We start from the raw sequence: 5,459 nt of genomic DNA, 5'->3' as shown, positions 1-5,459 counted from the left end.
AAATCAATGAACTTTTGCAGAATTTTGAACTTTTTAAAAAAATGACGATCTTTTTTTGAAAATTGATGAACTTTTTTTTGAGAATCGGTGACTTTTTTTTCAAAATTGATGAACTTTTTCCAGATTTTGTTAACTTTTTTCAAAATCAATGAACTTTTTTTGAAAATCGATGATCTTTTTTTGAGAATCAATCGACTTTCTTTCTAAATCGATGAACTTTTTTTCAAAATCGGTCAATATTTTACAATTTTCATGAACTTTTCGAAATTCGTGAACTTTTTTATCAAAATCGATTAACATTTTTTTAATCCATGAACTTTTTTTATAATCAAAATCGATTAACCTTTGTCAAATCCATGAACTTTTTATCAAAATCAATGAACCTTTTCAAAATCCGGTGAACTTTTTTGAAATTTGTGAACTTTTTTTAAATCCGTGAACTTTTTCTTTTACCAAAATCAGGTGAACTTTTTTCAAATTCGTGAACTTTTTCTTTTATCAAAATCCGGTGAACTTTTTTCAAATTCGTGAACTTGTTTCAAAAAATGATGATTTATTTTGTGAACATTTCTTTGAAATCCGTGACCTTTTGTCAAAATCGATGATTTTTTTTGAAAATTCATGAATTCTTGGTCAAATTGTCTTTCCTTTTTTTCAAAATAATTTGTACTGGGGCTTAAACATGGGTCAAATAGAGCTCTTTTCCGCACAAAACACAACAAGCTAACCTAGTGTAGTGGTAGGAGCGCCAAGTCCGTCAGCAAATGCATGTGGTTTCGAATCCTGGATGCTACACATTTTTCTTCACGTTTGTTTTTGAGCATCTGGTGGGAGAGATACTGGGCCGGCCCACTACCGCGCTCCTTCGAGCGCTAACTACGTTAGCGGGCGCTGAGGGCGCCGGAGAGGAGCACTCACGAAATCCTGCGCTCCGGCTCCTCAGGGCGAGCTCCCACTCCTCGATCGATCCTGTGAGGCAGAAAAACTGTTCGGCTTTTCGCTCCGCTCCGATTCATGAGTTGGGCCTAAAGCCCAATAATCTAGCCTGTGGCCCATGATGAGGTGAGGTGGTATGAGAGAAAATGAGAGTATAACTCAGAACGAACCGGTACTTTCACTTGTCAGTGCTTAGATCAGAGCTCTTCTTTAAGTAGATGTACCTTTGTGCATGAGTTTAGGAGCTCGAATTTTGAGGCTCACAATCTAGCGAAGCATTGTTCAAAGTTAGGGGTGGACCGCCATGTTTGGTTAGGGCACCCCGGTAATCTCTCTTCTGTACCTATGAACATTGTTTTGGTCTAAATAAAGCTTCGCGAGATTGTCTCAAAAAAAAAACTTGTCAGTGGCAACCTTGCGTAAATTTGTTGAACTCTCCCGTTTTCAGGAGCTGCGGAGCGCCACTTTCCTCGCTCCGAGACTTCTGCCTGTAGCTCGCTCCGCTCCACGCTGCCAACTCCGCGGAGTTAACCTTTTCGGGTCGGCTCCACCTGCTCCACGAGTGGAGTTGTGGAGCGGAGTCCCTCCGAACATGCCCTTACTAGTGGTGTTTATTAAAAAAGACTCCCTTCTATCCATATTAGTTGTTGCTTATTTATTATTATAAAGTAGTATTTCCCTCCGTGAATAAATATAAGAACGTCACTACTTTAATGATCAAAATGCTCTTATATTTTTTCACAAAGGGAGTACAATTTTTAGATTGTATACAAAGATTTGTGGCCTGCAGGCGCAAATGGATCAACCTTGAGTTGAGGCATGAGACGGGGGGTCATCCTCCTTTTCGGAAAAACAAAACAAAATGAGGAGAGGTGTCACACAGACAAAAGCTACAGTATAGCATGGCACGTGTATAAGCTTAATTCCAAACTTTATTATTGTTACATCGTACTAGCACTTTAAATGGCAAACACAAAGATACATTACAGAATCAAAGTTGCGGCCAAAAAGTGCACGTGGAGATCATGAAACTGGAACACCAAATATGTGTGTTTTGAGAGAAGGAAACGAAAGCAAATTGAGCTCATGCGTCTAGTGGTGATCCGTGACGATCTTCTCTGTGGTGCCGGTGGTGTTGGCGTTGTCTCCGCCCATGCCCAGGGTGTTGGCCACGGCGTCCTTGGCGCCCACCACGGCGTTCACCACAGTTTCGCCGGCCTGCTGGAGGACGCTGCCGGTCTTGTCCTTGCCGGCGACGGCGGACTCCTTGCGTACTGCGCCGCGTCGTATGTCCTGTCTTGCGTGATCTCCGCCGCCTTCTGCCTGGCCGCCTCGGCGGTCTCCGCCGCCTTCTGCTTGGCCATCTCCGTCTTCTCGCCAAGGAAGCTGCCGGTCTGGTCCTTGCTCTCGACGGTGCGGTCCTTGGCGGCCTGCACGGTCTCGGAGGCCTTGTCCTTGGCTGTCTGCGCCGTCCCGGCAGCCTTGTCCTTGGCCGCCTGCGCCGTCTGGGACGCCTTGTCGGTGGCCTCGCCCGCCTTGTGCTTGGTGGCCTCCGTGGCGCCCTGGCCCTGTCCGGACGCGTGCCCCGCCAGGCCCGCCGCCCGGTCCTTGGCCTCGTACGCCTTGTCCTTGGCCGCGCCCATCACCTGCCCAGCCTATAGAAAGATAGAATTGATATAACTGATGGATTGATTGTATTGCATTGAGGCCTCTGCCGGTATATATAAGAGTACAAGACTTGGGGTGCAAGGCAACCCCGGATACATATGGCAGTCTACGATATGAATATCTACAACTACCAAATATACTCTAACATCCCCGCAGTCACAGCGGGAGCACCGCAGACGATGAGACTGAAGAAGGAGCCGAAGGCGGGAGCCGACAAACTAACATCCCCCCGGAGTTGGAACGGCGGTGCAGTGCAGACGCTGCGACTGGAGCGAAAAACCGGCGAGTAACTCATGCGGATGGTAGCCCTTTGTGCCGATGTCAAGGAAGCCGAGCTGTAGGGTGAATAGCCGTGGTCGAGGATGCCGTGTGTAGGGTAGCCGTGGTCGACGTAGAGCTGTCAAGGTTGCCGAGGGTAAGGAGCCGCTCAGGAAGCCGCAGGTGCTCGAGGAGGCGCCATGAGGATGGTGGCGCGAAGGGGAAGCCACCTAGGACGAAGACGGCGACTCGTCGAGGCAGTCGAAAGGGGGTCGGTGCCGAAGTCGATGCAGTCAGGAGCCGATATGCGAGACATTCTCGGGTTTGCCAGGCCCAAAAAACACCTCGGGGACGATGGCGCGCACCGGTGTTGCCAATACCGGACGTGCGAGGGAGGGGACACACCAGGCGCTGTCGTCTGAGGGACCAGCAGAGGAGGCCTCCAGGACGGTCGCAGGCACACAATGGCGGGGTAGAAGATGCCGATGCAGCCCGCACTTGTCGGAGTAGACGAAGGGAAAGAACAAGACGCTGACGCTGACGACGAGGTGGTGCTGGACGAAGCAAAGAGGTGAACCTGGACGATCTGGTGCAAGGCCTGATGATCCAGATGATGCGGCGGCGGAGCTCGAAGGAGACGACGAAGAACTCGAACAACTTGATGAAGACCACGCGCACAAGGCGCGCACTGACGTAGTCGTAGACGATGTCGAGGACGTAGTCGATGGCGATGAAGATGCAACGGCGGAGAGGACCAGGGAGAACGGCGCTGCAAACGATGCAGCCGCAACCCTCGTGTCGGTGGAGATGCACGCGTACTGAAGACACTCGTCCCAAATCCGTACGTGTCGCGACCGTACGCTGGTCAGTTGATCAGACCGACAACGCACGTGTGAGACGACGGACGACGATGCTGCGCAGATCGGAGTCATGGCGGAGAAGTCGGGGACGACCGGCTTGGGGACCGTGTTGCTGAGGAGCCTAGCGGCGCTGCGGGTGGTGCCCCGACACGCACCGCACGCCAGCCCGGACGACACGGGTGTTGGAGAAGAACAGCCGGTGATGATGTCGAAGAAGAGGCGTGCGCTCGACGGGCGGTGGGCGACCCAATCTCGATCAGTGATCGAGTAAAAAATCAAAGAAACTACCAAAAAAAAATCAACAGCAACAAATCTTCGTGTAAATCTCTAGGTTGCACGTAGAACAGACCCCTCAGCCTCTTTTCTCTGCCCGCCACCTACCATCAGGAGCCCGTGGTGGGAGACAGAGGAAGATGGCTGGGTGGAGGGACGGCGCCGCCACGGGACCGGACGACGACGAGTGGAGGGCGCCCGCGGAAGCCCTAGCTGGCACCACGGCAGCGCGGGGAAGGACGCGTGCGCCGCAAGGAGACCGCGGCTGCCACCACGGCGGCGCGAATCGGGGTCGTCGTCGACGGCCTCCATGACGGATGATGAGGTACACGTCGATCTGCTGCTGCTGGACGCGAGACGACGACGGATTAACTCGATCCGCCGCAGAGGAGGGCGCTGCCCCCAGCGGAGGTCATAGGAAACCTCTCCGGGGGCGCGCTACGAAGCCGTCGTGAGGGCGCGCTGATTGCGCACCGTGGTGGACGGCCGGTGGCGCGAGAAGAACAGGGGTGCGTGAGAAGCAGCGGAAGAATTAGGGTTTGTGGCCAAGGATCCGAACCTAACCTCGTGATACCATATAGAAAGATAGAATTGGTATAACTGATGGATTGATTGTATTGCATTGAGACCTCGGCCGGTATATATAAGAGTACAAGACTTGGGATGCAAGGCAACCCCGGATACATATGGCAGTCTACGATATGAATATCTACAACTACCAAATATACTCTAACACAGCCTTCTCCTGCAATGCAAACAGCACGGTCACATCCCATCTCACACACGGCGCACGCAGCAGCATTTTCTCGGAGACATCCATGGAGAAGACGTACGTACCTGGGTGTGTCCCTTGGCCTCGCCGGCGCGGTAGCTCGCCTGGTCCTGGTTGGATGCCATCTCTCACGTAGGAGTTGTGCTAAACTGGCTCAATCAAACTCACAATAGTGGATCAGCAGTCAGAAAACAGGATAATCTTTAGTAGTATCTCTTGGTTTCGATCGGCTGTGTCTGACTGGCCTAGAGCAGAGCGTGGCGCTTTATATAGGCTGCAGGCTGCAGCTACGGGACAGGGCCGGGGACACGTCGCGCGCCGGAGCACGTCCACGGCCGCCACGTAGAAAGGACACGCGGTGTGACGCTTCCATAGCTTCGCGAAGCTCCATCGCTCACCCATATCACGAGCTGCGTGCGGATGCCGGCGCCGAAGGCCAAGTAGGAGACGAACAGGTACGAGTAAACAAGTGTAGGAGTCTTGTGTTTGATCAACGTGTCCCAGCCTCATTGCATCTCTGTTCCCGAGTTCTGATAGAGCTGTGATAGAACATTATGCGCACATGCGATGATTAGACTACCACAAGTGGAAACTGCCCCACTAAGTATTATATGATGATGACGTGGAAGAGGGGTCACCAGGGACATACTCTGCTCATTTTTCTACGATATAAGTTAGACATGGATGAGCGA

At 51.7% G+C, this 5,459-nt stretch overlaps 1 pseudogene; it reads right to left on the bottom strand.

Moving 5' to 3' along the window:
• Positions 1-1,893: 1,893 nt before the first annotated feature.
• Positions 1,894-4,892, bottom strand: LOC119349268 (annotated as a pseudogene).
• Positions 4,893-5,459: the final 567 nt, after the last annotated feature.

Source organism: Triticum dicoccoides, chromosome 1B (assembly GCF_002162155.2).
Source record: "Triticum dicoccoides isolate Atlit2015 ecotype Zavitan chromosome 1B, WEW_v2.0, whole genome shotgun sequence".
Taxonomy (NCBI): Eukaryota; Viridiplantae; Streptophyta; class Magnoliopsida; order Poales; family Poaceae; genus Triticum; species Triticum dicoccoides.
This window is presented reverse-complemented; position numbering and strand designations above follow the sequence as displayed.